The following is a 21,090-nucleotide window of genomic DNA, read 5'->3' as shown; positions in this document are numbered from 1 at the left end:
CTGTGGATGATCGGCCTGTTGCTGGTTGTGGAGATCATGCCCAGGAGGTGGATCGAGTATATGATAGCCATCTCCGCAGCAAGGTTACCTTTCTTTGTGCCGCACAGAAACTGTGTTCCTGCCATGGCTCTCTCCTCTCCCCAGATCACTACAACTTGAACGTTATAATATTTTATATATATATATATATATATATATATATATATATATATATAACAATCTCCATACTTTTATATATATAATGTTTTGGGTTGAATGTTTATATTACTTTTGTTTTTCTAATTATATTTTTCTCTTAATCATTTCTACATGACTGAATGTGAATATGAAACCTTTTGTTTGAGTAAAGGCGTACTGGTAGGCGAAGACTGTATAAAACAAGGGATCTCGGGTGCGTAGAAAATATTTGAAAATGATATTGAGGCAGGAGGAGGGATTCTTCGATACCCAAGGGACCACACATCACAAGTGGTTAGCAATGTTACTCACAATACCAAAGACGATTTGGTTGAAAAGTCATGTACTTAATTTTTCTATACTGTCTTCTAATTTGTCAATATTCAAATTTTCCAATAAATTATATTCTTTCGGGACATTGTCCTTCTGTCGATCTTAACATTGATAAAAGCCAGTAATCTATTTCCAGAGGTAAATGAGGTGTTAAGTGCCACAATTTAAAATACGATAAAAAATGGTAATCCAACCATTAAAAAATAAAAAAAATCATATCATAGCTACTGAATAAATAAAGAAAAGAATCCCAAGCGGTTCGAAGTTTGAGTCTTTAACCCTCAGATTTCTGACACAACGTTTTACATTATAAATTAAATTTAACATCCCAAGGCATTTGAACTCATGGCAAGTAGAATTTCGATCAATATTTACATTATAAATGGAATTTATGTTGTTTTTGTACATGTTTTGAACTTTAGACTTCAAGCTGATCACCACGCTGATTACCAAACCCAACCCTTTCCCTCACAGTTAAGGAAAAAAATTAAACCTTAAAATACCTCCGCATCAATTCAAAATTTACTGTAACAATTCTTTTTAATGTTCAGATTCATTTAGATATTTTTTTGCTAGTACTATCTAAAAGAAATGAGAGAGTGTACAAACTTTACATATAGAGAAGCCAAAAAAACCCTATACAAAACCTGCTGACCTATTATCATATGGCTTCACTGCATTTCACCAGCATAACTTACTAATATCATGACAACATTCCGAGGATGTCTTTTGCCCTTCTATTTGCTTCGGATCCCTAGTACAACTAGAAGGTTGTCCAATAAGATATCATATAAATCAAATATAATAAATAAAGTTGAATAGTATTTTGATTGGTCTATTTATAGCCACGTACGTACATGGTCTTGAAAAGAGTTTCAGGGGTTAGCAATGATAGGAAAATCGTTTAATATGTACCATAGTGTGCATTTAAGGTGAGAGAGCAACTAAGGAAAGTGAAACTTTTACCCCTACTTAATTTGAAAACTGCTGAAATTTGTTTATAAGTTATCTCAGCACATGTAAGTACTCAAAAAAGATGCCATCTAAACATAAGTACTCTAACAGTTACAAATCTATAATATAAAAAAAAAATCTGAGATATCAACTATTTCGATCAAAATATTCTGAACAACAAAGTCAATGTATATGAAGAAACGAGCTTTATATGGAATTGGCTGAATAATCCAATACATTAGCTAGTTGTAACAATATATACACACTTTGCAATTCCATGAGATGAGTAATCTCCTTATATTTTAGAAAAATATTGAAGAGCTATCGTGCTTAATTTTTAAGTCAATCTAATAACCCTATGCTCTCATATTCCTTCGATATGCTTTCAATCAACCAATTTTTTGGTAGATTAGTTCCAAATTCAAATTATGTTGAGAAAACAATTATATCCTTTACTTTATGTTGGTAGATATTAATATTTCTGTATTCTAATGTGAGATAAACTTAAACAGTATAATTAATCATTGAACATTATATATTCTCAAATATTTTGAAAATGTATTTTAGTTGTAATTGTTAGAGTAGTTATGTTTAGATGACCATAACTTAATGATGTGATTAATCTGAAAGACAATCTCATAATGAATATGGATTACAAAAGTCTAAGATCAAGTATAAGAATTTTCCTTGCTTTTATATATGAGGTTTACTGTTGCATGGCATAATATACTGCATTGCATAATTATTAAAATTGTTAGGAACGGGTTAAAGCTTATCGCATAATCAAGAATGTACCCAGTTAGTTAATATAATGAGATATGCAATATTGTTGAGTGGTGTTGTTCAATTAAATCCAAGGACATCCTATTTTGAAAAATGTAACAATCCAGATAAAAATGATAATCAAATTAAAAAAGATAATGAAGAGACAATCTACTGACCCAAAAGAATGGCACTTGGAAGTTGGTTGATCCTCCATTAGGAACCAAATCGATATGCTGCAAATGAGTCTACAAGAACAAGTATAAAGTTGATGGCTCACTTGAAAAGTACAAAGCCAAGCTTGGTACAAAAGGTTTTGCACAGAAAGAAGGGTTCGATTATGAGGATACTTTTTCCCCCATAACAAAATGGGCTAACATTCGAACACTCTTTGCCTTGGCAGCTCAGAATGGTAGGAAATTCCATCAAATGGATGTAAAAACTACTTTATTGAATGGAGATATGAGAGATAATGTTTTTTTGTCTTTTTTTGTGAAGGGCCAAGAACAAAAAGTATGCAAGCTTGTAAAATCCTTGTATTGCCTCAAGCAAGTACCGTGAGCCTGGTATGAAAAGTTAAATTAGCATCTTATGAAACTCAACTTCAAACATTATGATCTTGATGGTGAAACTTTGTTTTTTAAGAAAGTTGGAAAAATAGTTGTATACCTTGTGGTGTATGTAGATGATCTTTTGATGACAGGGAACAATGAGAGCTACATTGCATCCATAAAGAAGGAATTCAGGAAATGTTTTGAAATGACTGACTTGGGCTATGTTAACTAATATCTTGGTATTGAAATAACTCAATACCTAAAGTTTATATTCCTCTCTTAGAAGAAATACATTGGAGATCTGTTGAACAGGTTTGGCATGGTTGAGTGCAATCCTTTGACTATTCCAATGGAACAAAAATTAGAGCTCACATCCATTGAAGGATAAAAATTTGAGGATGCAACAAAGTATAGACAACTTGTAGGAAGTCTCAACTACCTGACTACTACTAAACCAGACATTTAATTTGTTGTTGGAATCCACTCTAGGTTTATGAAAAAACCTTGTGAGGGACATTGGTCTACTACAAAAAGAGTTCTAAAATACTTGAAGGGAACTAAAGTCTTTGGATTTAAGTATACACAGGTGGGAAACTTCAGCTTGATTGGATACTCTAATTCTGACTTCAATGGAGACAAAGAAACTAGGGTATCTACTTGAAGTTATGCTATGATTCTTGGATCAGGAGTTGTCTCTTGGAGATCATGCAAACAAGCAGTTCCAATGGATTCCACAACTGAGGCAGAATATGTGGCAGCAGCTGAAGCAACAAAGGAAATTGTGTGGCTTAGGAAAATTCTAGAATATTTGCAGGAGAACAAATGCATTCAACTGCATTCGAGGCTTTTGAAATAAAGTTAGCCAAGAACCCAAAGTCACATGATTAAATGAAACACATCAATACAAAATACCATCTGATTCGACATCATATTGAGGCCAAGACAATCCATCTACGCCATTGTTCCATAAATGAGAAAATTGCAGACATCTTCAAAAAAGCACTTGGAAGAGAAAAGTTTGAAAGATTTAGAATAATGCTTCGACTCACCAACATCCATTCATATTAAGGGGGGGAATGTTGACACCTAATCTTTGGGATTAGAAAATTCATGTAAATAATGTAAATAGAAAATAAGGAGATTCGGAATATGAAGAGACATTGGGAGGTGAAGCCCAAGAGTCTCTCCCTCCATCTATGTATCCATGAGAAATTTTAATGAAAAAACATAATTTGTATTGTGGAGTTACCTCCTGGCCTAAAAAAAATACATAAATATAAATAATATATCTTACCTAAGGATTTTCAAATTGATGAGAGGAATCAAATTTCTTTAGTTGTAAACCTTTCTTCAATTTTTGCACTCAAAAATAACTTTGTATATGAAGAGATTTAATATCTCTTAATGCTTAATAGATCTAAAATTGATATAAATCTATACTAATTTAATGAAAAAACATACCAAATCATTTTTACACTACTTGTTTAAAACATTGTTATAACTTTTTCCCCGCTTTTTAATTTTTAAAACATTATAATAAATTTTTTCCCTGGTTTTTAATTTTGTTGATTCGAAGCTCGAACCAAACCGACAAAAAATTGAGAGAGGAGTATGAATTTAAGCATAAAAGGTTTTGAAAAATTGTTTGTCGATAGGCGTTTATATGTGAAATCTAGGTGGAACTTTAGATGGATGAAGGTAGGTGGACTTTTGAACGAACGATGTAGATTTAAAGTGTCAGGAATATCCTTCATTCGAAACATTATCCGCTGCTAGAATTTACACAACGCAACATGGGTTGAGTGAACAGGTTCAACGCCAAGTGTTGCAGAGAGTATTTCTCGAACTCCATTGTCGGTGGTTCTATTGTTTTTAGCCTATTTCTGCAAACTATTGCTTGTGTTGTTGGATGGACCAACAAACAAACAACCATGTTAACCTGCAACAAACAACACGGAATTTGGAAGTTACACCTTTAAGGCAGAAGGGTGGATTTGTCAGCCAACAGGATTTCCGCAAACTTCTTTACGTTCAACAAACAAAAGATGAGAAGTGTGCTTCGAATATTGTTGTGGAACCTATGTGTGAAAATGACAAGTCATGTCAATATGAGGTGTAAGTAGAGATAGAATGCGTTCAAACAATGGAAAAAAACCTAGATTCGGGAGCTCACCTGTTATTGTGCAAGCTAAACTATAACTTTTGTTAGTATTTCGCCACAGTCACTGAGTATTCTAGCAACAAGGAGAATCTTAGTACCAAATCTTAGCAACGTTAATCCAAAAGCATAAATTAATGGCTAATTTTTTTAGAAAACCCTAGCCATTTGATGCAAACAATAGAGTTATGAACGTTCTTTATTTGTTGGTGGCTGAAGACTATCTGGGACCTTCGATGGGAGCTGGTGTCATGCAGCTTGCAGAGCTCGGGCAGGCTCAAGGACCGTAGCGAATGGGGATTCTGTGTGGTGTATGGGATAGGGTTTGGTTACCCTAACTTTGTTTATTTTATAACCCAACCTAATCTATGGATAGATGTTGCCTCGTTGATTAATAAATGAGTAGTCTATGTCAAATTTTATATACATAAGATATATATATATATATAGATATAGATATGTATATATAGATATAGATATATATATTGCATTTATGTTGTTAAATTTCATGGATAGACCTGTTACAAAGATCTATAAGTAATAGTTCGAAATCATAGTGTGGTTGTTGAATAAGATGCTAATTTGTAGTTAGAGATGGACCAACAACTCCAAAAATATTTATAAGTGCAACAAAATGAATGTCTTCATGAAACTATTCATGTGTGTTCATACCAGATCTAAAAGGAAAGGAAGACATGAGGTAGACATGGCATTGAAATTAACGAGGTTTCATAAGAATTTTAAGAGAGTTACTTGACCAGGTAATTGTAGCTGGTGTCATGCAGCTTGCAGAGCTCGAGCAGGCTCAAGGACCGTAGCGAATGAGGATTCTGTGTGGTGTATGGGATAGGGTTTCGTTACCCTAACTTCTTGTTGTTGAATCACGACCTTCATATCCATGATCCACTGTCTACAATGGAGACTAGCCCTCATGCCAAACATTTGATATGCAACTGCCAGTTGTAATCTCTTACCTTCAAGAATGTTCCACGAATAGGCCTGTTATGTGACCTCTAAAATGTGAATAATAATATCGTTCATCGTCGTGAGTATTTATGACCATTGTTTATTTTATAACCCAACCTAATCTATGGATAGATGTTGCCTCATTGATTAATAAATGAGTAGTCTATGTCAAATTTTATATACATAATATACATATATATATATATATATATATATATATATATATATCAAACAAGGTCCTGATGAAATCATTTGGTGCATGGCGGATCATGGTATATACGCTCCAAAGTTTGGATACAGAGCACTCATCTCTCACAGAATACCTGATCCAATACCTTCGTGGTGGCATGTCATTTGGAAGTTAAAGGCTCCACCTCGCTCCAGACTATTTTTCTGGTGTGCCCTCAAAGGTATCATTCCCACGGGAGAACATCTTACTCGCAGATCCGTTTATGGTCCTTCCTGGTGTATATTTTGCAAGGCTGCATCTGAGACCTCGGATCACATTTTTCTTCACTGTCCGGCTGTACACACTCTATGGAACAACATATGCACTCAATTGGGCATAGCAGGGCATTAGAATGGGGATGAACTATCGGGTGCTTGGACTGCATGGACTCACAGTCACCCGGGCTCCAAACTTTTAAATCTTCCCCTCGTGGCAACATGGTATACCTAGCTTGCGCGGAATCGTATTATATTCGAGGATCATACAGTATCTTGGCCCCGGACGGAAGCCACCATCATCGCCGCGTACCAAGAATTACCCGACCCTCCTCCCCCTCGAACCAAGTCGATTCAGGCCATGCCCTCTATTGACAAATCGACCCCGTGGGCCTTCTTTGACGGGGCAGCAAACCAAACGAGATGTGGAGGTGGATTCGTATTGCACATAAATGAACATCACAGATACCTTGTAAAAATGGGATTCGGCAGAGGATCTAATAATTTTGCTGAGCTTTCTTCCATCCGGAATCTATTACAATTTGCTTTAACACATCAACATTCAAATCTCAACATTTTTGGGGATTCAATGATGGTCGTTAACTGGATCAATAACGTCACTTCATGTCATACACACACACGCAGCAATATATTATATGATGCTCTCACACTCAAAGCAGCATTTAATCATTTCTCTTGTTTACACATTTACAAAGAACATAACAGCGAGGCTGACAAATTATCCAAAGAGGCCACGATACTTCCTAGAGGCGAATGGCTAATTGTGGAGCAGAAAGGAACTGAAGAACACAGGTTCTACCACAGGCCATACGTAGACCAGAGAGAACAGCGGGACAACAGTCCCGATAGCTGACAGTAATGGATAATATATTTTGTCATGATGGAACTGTACATAACTATGGTTATTATTTTGTATACAATGGATCCTATGTGAACTCGAATAGGCTAAAACAGCTAGACATATGCATGTACCTAGCTCAATTTTGAAATATGCTCTGAGACAATCACCCTGTGAGGTGAATTTTGTATGAACATCACAGCAATGCCAACGGCATCTACTATATGTAATTTTCTAATCTTAATGAAAATTACTGATTTTTCCAGTGGAAAATATATATATATATATATATATATATATATGCATTTATGTTGTTAAATTTCATGGATAGACCCATTACAAAGATCTATAAGAAATAGTTCGAAATCATAGTGTGGTTGTTGAATAAGATGCTAATTTGTAGTTAGAGATGGACTAACAACTCCAAAAATATTTATAAGTGCAAAAAAATGAATGTCTTCATGAAACTATTCATGTGTGTTCATACCAGATCTAAAAGGAAAGGAAGACATGAGGCAGACATGGCATTGAAATTAACGAGGTTTCATAAGAATTTTAAGAGAGTTACTTGACCAGGTAATTGTTCCCGTAGAATCAGGAAACCATAGAGTTGTTTTTCTTTTCCACCCTATTCAAAAACTGTTATTATCAGGCTACCTGTCGAAATTCGTTTACTAAATGTTTTCACCATTAATGTTGCATAGCATAATTTCAAGATGATAGTGCTTGCTATTCTTGTTCAATCATTAGATAAGGGAGAACTAGTAGTGCCCACCAACGGAATGAGATCTTTCAAATAAATGGAGAAGTGACGAGCACAATAATTTAAAATAAAAATCAAAAATGTTTTTAATATCGATTATGGTTCAATAAAACAACCACACGTACTCACCCTTTTGGTAGGGGACAAATGCCTTTAAATTGGATTGTGCATTAATAAAGAAGTCACATTGTTTATAAAGCATGTATATTTTTAAAATGAAGATCATTTTTTTCAGTTATTGTTAAAATAATAGATTAATTCTGAGATATGTTTGTTTCCTTCTATTTTGGGGTAATCTTCAAAAATTTCACAGGAATTTCTAGGAATTTTAAGTTTTAGTCATACAAAATTAATTTGTGGAAAATTGAGTGTGTCAATAATATATTTATACATTGAAAATTAATGAATTTATTGTAAAATATTATTTAATTTAATGTAAATTTATTGTAAAATATTATTTAAACTAATGTAAATTTATTTTAGTTTTTAAATTTATTATACTTTAAAAGATTAAATCTCTTTATATTTATAAAAAATAAATTAATAATTTTTTAAAAAAGATTATGGGTCAACTTTAACTTGAAAAGAAAAAGGAATTATACATCTTATTGTAAAATGAACCATTTTGCTAAATAAAATTTACTTATATCTTAATTTCCCAATCTAATTAGAATATGAACTTATTAGAATTGGGATAATCTCAAATCTGTAGGAAATTGGTGGGGGTAGCCACATGGCACGAATCTAATTTAACTTGAGAAAAAAAAAGGAATTACACATCTTATTGTAAAATGGACCATTTTTGCTAAATAAAATTTTCTCATATATTAATTTCCCCATCTAATTAGAATATGAACATATTAGAATTAGAATAATCTCAAATCCCTAGGAAATTGGTGGGCAGGGAGCCACGTGGCACAAATATAATTTTTTAAATTTATTAAAAGTCAATCCAACCTAACAAACTCGGTAACACACTACAATTGTTGATAAACATTAAGACTAAGCATTTGCTGAGCATAGCCCTTGAGAATCAATTTTGGGTGTCAATTAAAAAAATAAAAATAAAAATGTCAAAAGGTCCTCATCCACCTTAAGTTGGAAGCTAGATTAGGCATGAACTTCAATACATACCTAAAGCAATCACAAGGTATCGGTGGAATTTGGAAGTTAGATTAAGCATGAACTTTGATGCATAACTAAAGCGATCACAAGGTATCGGTGATGTCTAGAAACTCTATGGTTAGTTGCGAACGACAGAGCCATTGACTTGGACTGGAAACATTCTGAACGAAACTTGCAGTTAACCAACCCACAAAATCTTAGGCCATCTGATACAAAAACCTTAAGATCTTGGTAGTGGAGCTCATGTTAAATGTGAGCGACACAGTTAACTTCAATATTTTATTTATTGTTGATATTGAAATATTTTATATATCTCCATACATAAAAATGTTGAAAGAGTATCACACAACTAACTTGGATAGACAAAATCCTAAATTCAACCTAACTTTGGATTTATCAAGTACCTAAAGAGATCAAATGCCTCTACCTACATATTTTTCCTTAATTTTTAAGTTTGAAATTATGATGAAGTTTGACATTATATATATACAACCTGTGAAAATAGATTAACCGTTAAAAAAATTACATATAACGAACATTGTTAAAATGCTTTTTAATAATAATAATAATAATAATCCTTTGGGTTTAATATTATTCTATTGGGTTTATAATCCCTCAAATTTATAATAATAATAATAATAATCCCTTGGGTTTAATATTATTCCCTTAGGTTTATAATATCAATCATGGTCAACTATCATCAATCATAGCCAACCATGGTCAACTATGGTCAAATGTTGCATTGTGACAAGGATTGTATCAATATGAAAATCAACCATGGTCAACCATGTTTATTTTAGTGTTTATAATATTTATCTTAGGGTTTATATACTTTGGATTTATAATATTAGTCCCTTAGGTTTAATATTATTCCCTTGGGTTCATAGTCTCTTGGGGTTTTAGTATTAATCCCTTGGGTTTATTATTCTCTTCGGTTTATAATATCAATCCCTTGGGTTTATAATATAAATTATGGTCAATCATGGTCAATCATAGTCAACCATGGTTAACCATGGTCAACCATGGTCAACCATGGTCAAATGTCGCATTGTCACAAAAATTGTCTCCATGTGAAAATCATGGACAATCATGGTGAACCATGGTCAGCCATGGTTGATCATGGTTGACCATGTTTTATAGAATGAAACATGGTCAATCATGGTCAACCATGGTCGAACGTCGCATTGTGACAAATATTGTCTTGATATGAAAAACATCAATGGTCAACCATGGTTCAACATCGCATTGTGACAAATATTATCTCGATATGAAAAACATCCATGGTCAACAATGGTCCAACGTTCATATGGATTGTCTCAATATGAAAATCAACCATGGTCAATCATGTTTATTTTAGTGTTTATAATATTTATCTTAGGGTTTATATACCTTGGGTTTATAATATTAGTCCCCTTGGTTTAATATTATTCCCTTGGTTTCATAATCCCTTGGGGTTTTAATATTAATCCCTTGGCGTTTTGGTCTTAATCTCTTAGGTTTATTATTCTCTTTGGTTTATAATATCAATCACTTGGGTTTATAATTATCTTAGGTTTATAATATCAATCATGGTCAACTATCGTCAATCATAAGCAACCATGGTCGAATGTCGCAATGTGACAATGATTGTCTCAATATGAAAATCAACCATGGTCAACCATATTTATTTTAGTGTTTGAAATATTTATCTTATGGTTTATATACCTTGTTTTTATAAGATTTGTCACTTGGGTTTAATATTATTCCCTTTGTTTCATAATCCCTTGGGGTTTTAGTATTAATCCCTTAGGTTTATTATTCCCTTCGGTTCATAATATAAATCCCTCAGCTTCAGAATTTCCTTGGGTTTATAATATCAATCATGGTCAATCATGGTCAAATGTCACATTGTGACAAAAATTGTCTCCATGTGAAAATCATGGATAGTCATGGACAATTATGGTGAACCATGTTTAGCCATGGTTGATCATGGTCAACCATGTTTTATAGAATAAAAAATGGTCAATCATGGTCAATCATGGTCAAACATAGCATTGTGACAAAGATTGTCTCAAGATGAAAAACATCCATGGTCAACCATGGTCCAATGCTGCATTGTGACAAAGATTGTCTCGATATGAAAAACATCTATGGTTAACCATGGTCCAACGTCGCATTGTGATAATTATTTTCTCAATATGAAAATCAACCATGGTTAACCATATTTATTTTAGTGTTTATAATATTTATCTTAGGGTAATACTTCAGGTTTATAATGTTATTCCCTTGGGTTCATAATACCTTGGGGTTTTATTATTAATCCCTTGGGATTTTGGTATTATTCCCTTAGTTTTGTTATTCTCTTTGGTTTATAATATCAATCCCTTGGGTTTATTATTCTCTTAGGTTTATAATATCAATCATGGTCAACTATCGTCAATCATAGCCAACCATGGTCAAATGTGGCAATGTGACAATGTTTGTCTCAATATTGTAATGCCCCACTTAATATTATCATGCAAATTTTATTGGTGTTTAAATTACCGAAAAATATTGACTTATAATTATCAATAAATATTGGTAAATACCTACATTTGGGAAACTGTAACTTTTATTTACTGATATAAAATTTATTATTGTTATTATTCAACTCCCAAACTTGTCTTCTCAAATCTTGGATAGGATATGGTCTCCTTCCATTATTCCAATTTAAATATCTTATCCCCAAAATGTCCTCTCAAGTTTACCTGGAAGAAGATATGGTCCTCCCCAATTAATTACCAAATTATATATCCATATCTTATCCCCAAAATGTCCTCTCAAATTTACTTGGAAGAAGATATGGTCCTCCCCAATTAATTACCAAATTAAATATCCATATCTTATCCCCAAAATGTCCTCTCAAATTTACTTGGGAGAAGATATGGTAAGAAAAGTCAAATGAAAGGATGAGGGGGTAGTTATGACATTAATGATAGGTGGTTGAGGTGGATGGGAGGAAGAGGCATAAAAGGGGAAGGATGATGAGAAGGGGGGCATCCTTGGTCTTGGTTTTGGTTTTGGTTTTGCTTTGGAGGATTTGATTTGGAGGAGGGATGTGGAGATAGAGAAGGGAGATCAAACTTGGATCTAGAGAGTGATTGTTAAGTTTAGACACACTACATTTGGTTGGACTTGAGCTCAGAGGGATAGGGAACCTATGGAGGTTCCCTGGGCTAGGAAATACTTCCTAGTTGGCTGGGAGGCAAATCCAGTTGGGTTTTGAAGAGGAGCATGGAGCTCAGGAGCATCTCAACTAAGCTACTGGAACATCTATTATCAGTCATTTATTTTAGTTATGTAAATTATTACAAGTTATACATGTTGCAGATAAATTGTTACAAGTTATACATGTTGTAGATTAAATTAATTTATGTTCATGCTTATGATGTTTTATAAACCTAAAATTTTCCTTGTTATGAAAATTAGCGAAATTTATTTGAATGAGTGTAGTAGTAGTTAGAGGACCTATAGTTGGGTCTTCACACGTGGTATCAGAGCTTAGGTTCAAAATATGGACCTTGAAGCATGTTACTTTGTCGAAAGTCATAGCCAAAACCAAAGAGAGTAGTACCCTCTTGATATCCCCAACCTAGCATCTTTCCTATCATGTTGTGGAAGTAGTAAAAATATTCATCCGAATAATCAGATCATAATGTAAGGAATTTCACCTCTAGAAAACTGATTAACATTTTCAAATCATGAGATATAGCTGAAGGTATGCAATGTGTTGCAAGAATATGAGGAGTTGCTTCTTTCGATTTTCTTTTGTTTCCAAAACAACAATTTGTTGATACTACAGGTCAAACCTCATAAATTCATCCTCACAGTTTTCAATCCTTGTCTACATCCACCTCATTAAAAATGTTGTTCACCACATCTATGTCATTTGGACCATAGTCATCAGCTAAGGCTTCTCTAAACTCCTCGATTTCAATGTAACCACTACCATCTTTGTCAAAGTACAAAAATTCCTTACGCAAGTATTAATCGTTGTCTATGCTCTGCATATGAAGTGAAGCCGCAACAAATTCTCGATAATCTAGCCGACCATTTCCATCAGCATCTGCAGCCTCCATTAATGTGTGAACTTCTGATTCATCAATATGGGAACCAATCTTATGAAGACCCGCTTTCAGCTTTTCATATCATATTGTATCACTGTTATCAGTGTCCATCATCTTGAACATATCTTTGATACCTTTGGTTTCTTGCATAAATAAATGGTCAGCAATGACCCTTAAAGTTTTCTTTTGAACTTATTCGTCATAGAAAATTGTTTAAGCCTAATCTTCATAACATCATCGAGGGGAAACACTTGGAGCCTTTTTCGAATTCTGTAACCAAGGATGCTCAAGTACTTGTTGAGTTGTTAATCATAGCTTGGGATCAGGCTCTAGCATCTAATGTACAAGACCTTTTGCAGCTTCAGAAATTTTGGCCATGCCTCTCTTTTGAATCCACTTTCCATTTTGTTTTCTCTCTCTGCTCTTGCTGCGAAATAGCATCTTGACGCCATATCTATCTAGGTTCTGAACCTTTTCCAGGTGGGCCAGAAACTCCTCCAGCATCTCTGGTGATAGAAGAAATCACTGCACCAAATGGTTTGGACTTTTTCTTATTTTTTTAACTTGAATGATGTATTTGTGACATCATAAATCAGATGGCTTCCACAAGCACCTGCCGAATCAACCTCTGTAGTTTTCCGGAGCTGAGATACAACTCCTGATGTACTGAAGGCCTCTTGTTGTGAACTGGTATCTCCACTTGAGGCCTCTGTATTATTTCCAATTCCTGAAGCAACAATTGTCCCTGCATTGGGAACTCCTACTGGACGTCTTGTCGCAACAGTGGAATTACGGATGCGCTTTGTTGGAATGACACCAACATTCAAATTTCCAGAAGATCTCTTCCTAGGCATCGGAGGTGATAGGCTAATTGAATCATTTTCAGGATTGTTTCCCACAGAAAACCGATGGCTTATTTCTTGTGAAGTTCTGTCAAAATTCTTGGGCAGATATGCCTTCAGTATGTTTTTCCTTTCCTTACGAGGAAATATGGCACCTTTATGACCCTCAAAATCACCTGGGAAATACTGCATTCTCATGTTATCTTCATTTCCATATAAGCCTCTCCCTTTAGGAGAAAGTTCGCCGTAGGGGTATTCCACAAAGCCAGGCATTTTGTATTCCAGAAGTCCTTGTGCTTCATCACTGCCTTCACTGCAAACTTGAGCACCTATGTCAACCATGGAATTTGTATGCTCTCTATTTTTAGCTGATGCCCAATCTGATTCCACTGAAATTCTATATGCCTCCATGGCACCATGTCTACAAGATGTCTCAGATTTGTTTTACATGCACTCCATTGGAAGCCAGGACCTGTGTATTTACAATATCCTCATAACCAATATTTATATCTACACATTTATTTGGATATAAAATATTGGATATCTCTATAGCAAATAGCAGTGCATACTACACTTGTGCAAGAAATTGAGATTTCATGAAGTTGTTCTATTTGTAACTGAAGTGGCAGCTCCCTTCCTACAACATAAGTTAGATGCTGGTAAACATAGGAAAATAATTCCTCCAACTCAGAAACTCGACTGTAAAACACTTATGCTTTCTCTCTATCCATCAACATTACATTATTTCGATGAGCTTTCTCACCAATAGTTGGACAAGATCCCAAAGAGAGCCACTAATTTCATTGTGCTATAAATCAGTGTTTAGAGACTCAACCCTACTTTGTGGCCTAGCCTGGGCAGATGCATTATGCAGTTCCCTGAGTCGAATCATGGTAGAAAGTTTTTCACCATGTCCTGTGATGGATTGTAAAGCTTCTCTCTACCTCATCTGAAGCTCTTCATGGCAATTGGAGGCAGCAAGAAACTGCATAAATTGTTGATATCAGTGCTGCTTTTCTAAAAGCTGGGAAGATACAGCATCCATTACTACTATATTTGCTCCTCTACTTGTTGTCTAGTGTTTTGCAAGTGTGTCAACAATAGCTCGACTTGCATGGGTAAATACATTCATTTCCCTGTCTCTTTCAAATGCACTAGCCTGATGGAGCTTTTCAAATGCTCATTCAATTTTCCTTGAGTTAAGAAAATTTTGAATAGATGCCCAATTAAACTTTCTACTTCCTCATCTTGGGTAGTACGCTAGCTAACTCCTTTCAATACAACCTTTTCTCCATTATCTCTGGCGATCCATGCCTCAATACTTGCTCTTCGAAGAGAAAAATTACCTCCAACCACGCAGTTTTTCCTTTCTTATTCTACAACTCCTTCATTGGAGGTCCCTTTTGTGGGACAAACTTCGTTCTGGGGGTTCAGCACCACCCAGTAGAATAGATTTTTCTGGGATTGCCCATAAAACTACTTTCTCTGTGAAGACTATCCACACACCTTCCTCACCACCATCCACCGATGGAATGATTAAGGCATTTAGAACCTTCCCTACATCCCATGGTAACTAAAACTGATATAGGGATGTAGCTTCATTCCAATAGTGAGTAATGGTTGTTGTTCCATCTCTAGATAATATCGTTGTAGATCCAGCAGGCTTGCCACCTACTCGTAGATGCATGGAAAAGAGGAAATCCTCCTCCACTTGTGATTTTACAAAAATCACCCAAACTGGAGCCTTTCTTTCAAAAATTTCCAGAAGCCAACTCATCACCTCTCATCTTTTGACCAGATGACTTGTAACACAATTTCAAAAGAGAGTACTATGGTATTTTGTTTTGTTGTTTGTTCAATAAGCTTCACAAACTATCCCCACAATGACATAATGTAGCCTGAAATGTTGAAAATTATGAGCATCCATCACCAAAAAAATCTCCCATGACAATTAGATGAGTGTGGTGGCACTGTCAATGTCACCCTTCACGCATGCGATTTAAACAATTTCTATAGGGCATGTGTTGTAAGCTCATGTGCAATCGAATATATACCTTAACCTCTTCCCATTTAATATCGCAAAGAGACAGAAACATACCCTAAATTCTTCATCTACATGGAGATTATCAACATGGCATATATGTTCCCTGACTGTGGGTGTGATCAGTCTCCTCCAAAGAACACATGGTTCCTTGTATTGACTTCAATCTAGCTGCATCCTGGAATTTTTATCAAGACCTTGCCTTTCATCATTGCTCTGACCTTTGCTACATCATCCCATCTTCCTACAACAAACAACCTATACATTTAAAGATGCTGCAAGAGAACTAATAGATGTCCAGACTCCACATAACTCATGTAGCCATTTCATTATGAGCTTTTTTGACAAGGTATTTCAAAATGTTCAAACAAAAGAACCAATAATTTGAGAAGGGCATGGAAACATAAAGGGAAACTACAACAAATGATACCTTTTTCCACAGGTAGATGGCCAATGTCACCAGGATACTAGACTCTGGACAATTTTAGACATTTTTCTCAACAAATTGAAGGGATTCCACATATAGTATCCTAAAGAAGGAATCTGTTGGATTGATAAGGAAATTGGATCTAAGATATATAAAAAAAATAGACAGATATCCGCCTATAGATTAAGATGGACACCCATCATTTCAGAAGGCAAAAGTAGAGTTAAAAAATTAATAAAATTAGAGTTACGAAGGTTATAAATAGCACAACAAACTCATTATGCAGTAACTTCACTGGAAAGTGGTGCAGAGAGTTATATGATTGATCCAAATTCTCACTAGAAAAATTAACAGACACAGAGACAATAGTGATAAGCTCAGATTACATATACAGCCACTAGATTATGGCACCAAACCAACCTACTTATGAATTTGCAACTATATTGTCTTACATAATTAACAAAAAATTAATTTGACAAAACAAACAAATTTTAACAAATAAAAGATATGCAGATTTGTTTCCAAACTCTCCAATCATGTTACTACAAGCATCTGAAATGTTGGTTGATGTTGTGGATGCCACATTTGAAATTTCCTTTTTCACTTCTCTTTTCACTAGCGATTGATATAACTCAACTACCTGTGGCACTCTTTGCACTTTATCTCATGCTCTGCCTTGAGATTCAATTGGGATGTTAGTTCGAGGTGCCGGTGGAGTTGGAATCATACAAGGGGAAGCTGGAGGTTGAGGTGGAGGAGATTAGGACACAGGTATGGCATGGGAAGCTTTTGATGAAGAATTATTGTATGTCAAAGAACCAGTGGATGGCTTTTGAGGTTTCTTTGCAACCCTCGGAGCCCTCTTTTATACTCTTTTAAATGTCATTTTGCTAATTTCAAGTTCCTTGCTTTCACGGTCATTGCCATTTTTTGAATCAGTTTGAGATCCCCTTGTTTGAATAGTGTCTATAAACTTCTCTGGCATAACCCTTTCAGCTAGTGCCTCAGTTTTCAATTTTTCAGAAAACTTTGTTGCTCTTGCTTGCTCTTCTCTTTCTTTGATGCCATTCTCTCTCTGTATTGATAGATTATGTTTGAATTTAGAGTCAGGATGCTCCCCACCATGCATGCCTCCCACAAACTTTGACATAAGTTGAGATGAATTTTCCACATTGATTAATGAGTCACTCATATCCATAGTTGTTCTTGATGTATGATAGTCATCCTTTTTAGGAGAATCAACCATTGCTACAAGATCATGTGTCTCAAGGAAAGTATCTAATTTCGACCTTGCCTTTGTTTTGGGGCCATTGTGTCTTGTTAAAGAGGCAATGGAAGCATCAGTGCTTGAACTTATCGGCATTATAAATTCTAATGAGTTTCCTTAAATAGATTGTTTGTGCCATAGACTTTCATGCCCTGGACTTCCGTTCCCTGGATTTCTGTGCCCTGGACTTCTGTACCCTAGACTTTCATGCCCTGGACATCTGTAACCTGTAATAGGCCTAGTTCCTCTTTCGTCTCTAGTTGATCTAACTGATGACACTGCAGAACCCTCCTTACTTCTCCCCCATCTTTTTAGCTTGTGAATTAGGCTTGGTTTCTTCGATTGAGTTAGTCTGGTAGAGGTGTTGTCTAAAGAGGATTCATCAAAATCACAACTCTTAGAAGGTGTTGATGTATGGGATGATGGACTATTGGAGTCATTATCTGTACACTCTTTTTCATGTAATGCTAGAGAATCATGTCCTGAATATTCCAACATAAGCTTCTTTGCATTCTCCTATGACTTTGGGCTTAAGCTTTTATTGAATAGTCGTGCTGTTAGATTTCCTAGAGGGGGTTGATAGTCCCTTAATTCATAGTGTAGGCATGCATTAACCCATCTTAAATATACCAGTTCTTCTACTTCACTAAATCAATTATTTTGCAAACCTTCCACTTGCTTTAACAGATCTTCATTCACATGCCTCAAAGTTTTCAGCTCTTCTCTTGCCTTTTGCATTGTCTTTGTCTCTATTATTTTAGAGAGGGAAGCAATTTGGGTTACTGCATTGTCTAGTTTCAGCATCAACTCCCACTTCTCATGTTGCAACTCTTTGTTGGCCCTTATTAATTCCACCACTTCGATTTCCAGCTCTTTCAAAGTATGTAGTTTCTTCTCAATCTCGAATTTCCTTTCAAAATACTTTTTCTCAGTGTCTTGAAGAACTACAACTTGTTGGTTGAGGATAAGAAGTTGCTCTTTTGTCTGCATAGATTCCATTTGCATCTATCTCTGAAATTCTTTAATCATTGCTTTGGCATATTCAAGCTCTTTCTTTACTAGGGAAGATTCCTCTACTTCCTCTTCAAGTTTCTTCTTTTGAGTTTCCAAAGAATTCAGTTTTAAATTGAGCATTTCAATCTCAACCGTGTTTAGTTGGAGCCATTTTTGTAATTCTACTATGTTTGTTTCCTGTTCTGTGAGACCATAATACTCCAGCAATTCCCCTTGAATATTTTCTTCACTTTTATGCAATTCTTCTACAAGATTCTTCAATCTCTCAATTTTGGGAGCATTATCTAAAATTGCCTCCTCGTACATGTGCTTATATTCCTCAGAAATTATATCAGGATATACTACAATAACCTGCTTCTCCTCACCACCAGACTGTGTAGGTGCAAAATGGGTGTCATCTACAAAGTCAATGTGGTCTCCAAACTTCCATTTTCACCAGCAATATTAGACTCTTATGTGAGGCCAGATGTAGCAAAATCAACAAAGTGATCAGGAAAGCGAAGTGTAAGGTCAAGATTTATGTGAGCTAAAATACACACTACTAGGTCAAATGTGGTGTTTGGAATGGTGGATGACTTTGTATGCTTCTTGTACAAAATTCGCAGTGGCCCATGGTTCCTCTTACCAGTCTCAAGGGCTAATGACATATATAGCCTCAAGGGTGAACTAGACCCCAATCTTGTTGGCCTCTGAGTGCTCCTCAAAATTGTGCTTCCAATTTTCCCATGCTAGTGCCAAGTAAATTAAACTGCCATGGGCAATACAATGTCTTTATCAAATTGGTGAAGGCACTTCTTTAAATCATAAATCTCTCTGAAAATGCAACAGCAATAGTGAGACATAGAGGCTCTCAGATAAGGACCAATAGAGTCACGTTGATCCCAGGGAACCAGTTAGGTCACTCAGTGTCAAGCCCTCTACCAAAATGTGGAGCTCCAAACTAAATCCTCAAGCCAAACAAGAATGATCGTGCTTATGTTTCAACATACCGATAACCCTTATTAAGCAGCCAATTTAAAAGCTATAAATGATAGCCATTAACCCTGGGTAAGGCTATCAAGTTTCACACACGGGAATCAAATACCGCTATATATATATATATATATATATATATATATATATATATATATATATATATATATATATATATATATATATATATAGATAGATAGATAGATAATAAAAATAAAAAAGCCAAAAAAAAAATTAATGACCTCCATTTATTATTAATCATGGGAGGGGTTTGGTCAACACCTTAGCCCCAGTGCAGTTGCTTATTAAAATTCCCCCTCCCAAGGCTGTTGGAAGCAAAATTCCTATAGTAGAGGAATGTTTCAAAATCATTTTATATACATGTTTTAATATAATTGTTTCATATATATATTCAAAATAAAACATGCAAAAAGTTGAGTCAACTACAGAAAAGATGAAAGCATATATTTAACTACTAGATTAATGATGACCATTAAAGCGCCAACTATTTGGTACACAAATAACATCAATCATTTAGTAGTTATAGCATTATCATCAACCACATTCCACAACATCAACCTTCAAGTTTCAACATATGAAATTTGTCATCGACAAAAGATAATAAATAACATCAACCATGAAATGAAGCAAAGCATCATATTCATTACCAAAGAGTTGTTAGATTCAGTCAACAGTTCAAACTTTAAAGGCAATTTCAAAGTTCAATCTTAAAAAGTCATATAATATTTACGAAATAGGCCATAATCAAAACAAATTACTAATTTCTAGGGACTACTTTTAAACAATAAAAAGGGAGAGATCTAGTATCTACTAAGCTTTCTTCTTGCCACAAGAAACTTCCAATTTCTTTTCCCATGATATATGAGGAAGAGGAGCAAGATAAGGTGAAAGTGTTCATGGAACATGACCAGAAACTACATGGCCCCCATGTAACGCTAAACATTGTGAAGCTAAAGGCAAATCCCCAACATCGGGAAAACTGCTAGCAGATGGGGCTGGTGTGTTTTCTCCATGAATATAATCACCCAAAAGTTCAGCTTCCAAGCACTCTATAACTATGAATCCATCCTACAAATTATCCTCCTTTGGATTATTGTCCCTCATGACATTGGTGATCACCTCTGGTGACTGTTGAGGTGTCTTAATAAAAGTTGTTCTTATGTGCACTTACCTAGTGTCATTGCCCTTGAAATCACATAACCATGGGGGTTTGTTACTATGATTTATTATTGATATCCCATGTTAGATAATGCACATTATGTCCTTGGTTGGCATCATCATTTCTTGTTTGGAGGCTTGCATCTCGCACATATGGTGTTTGAAATG

At 35.0% G+C, this 21,090-nt stretch overlaps 1 pseudogene; it reads right to left on the bottom strand.

The window, feature by feature from the left end:
• Nucleotides 1-17,874: 17,874 nt before the first annotated feature.
• Nucleotides 17,875-21,090, bottom strand: part of LOC149207071 (protein CHUP1, chloroplastic pseudogene) — a 65,699-nt pseudogene continuing 62,483 nt past the window's right edge.

The sequence above is a fragment of the Pinus tabuliformis genome, chromosome 1_2 (genome assembly GCF_031772625.1).
Source record: "Pinus tabuliformis cultivar Carrire ecotype Pingquan chromosome 1_2, CPIR1, whole genome shotgun sequence".
Taxonomy (NCBI): domain Eukaryota; kingdom Viridiplantae; phylum Streptophyta; class Pinopsida; order Pinales; family Pinaceae; genus Pinus; species Pinus tabuliformis.
The sequence above is the reverse complement of the archived record's forward strand: the minus strand, read 5'-3'. Positions and strand labels throughout refer to the sequence as shown.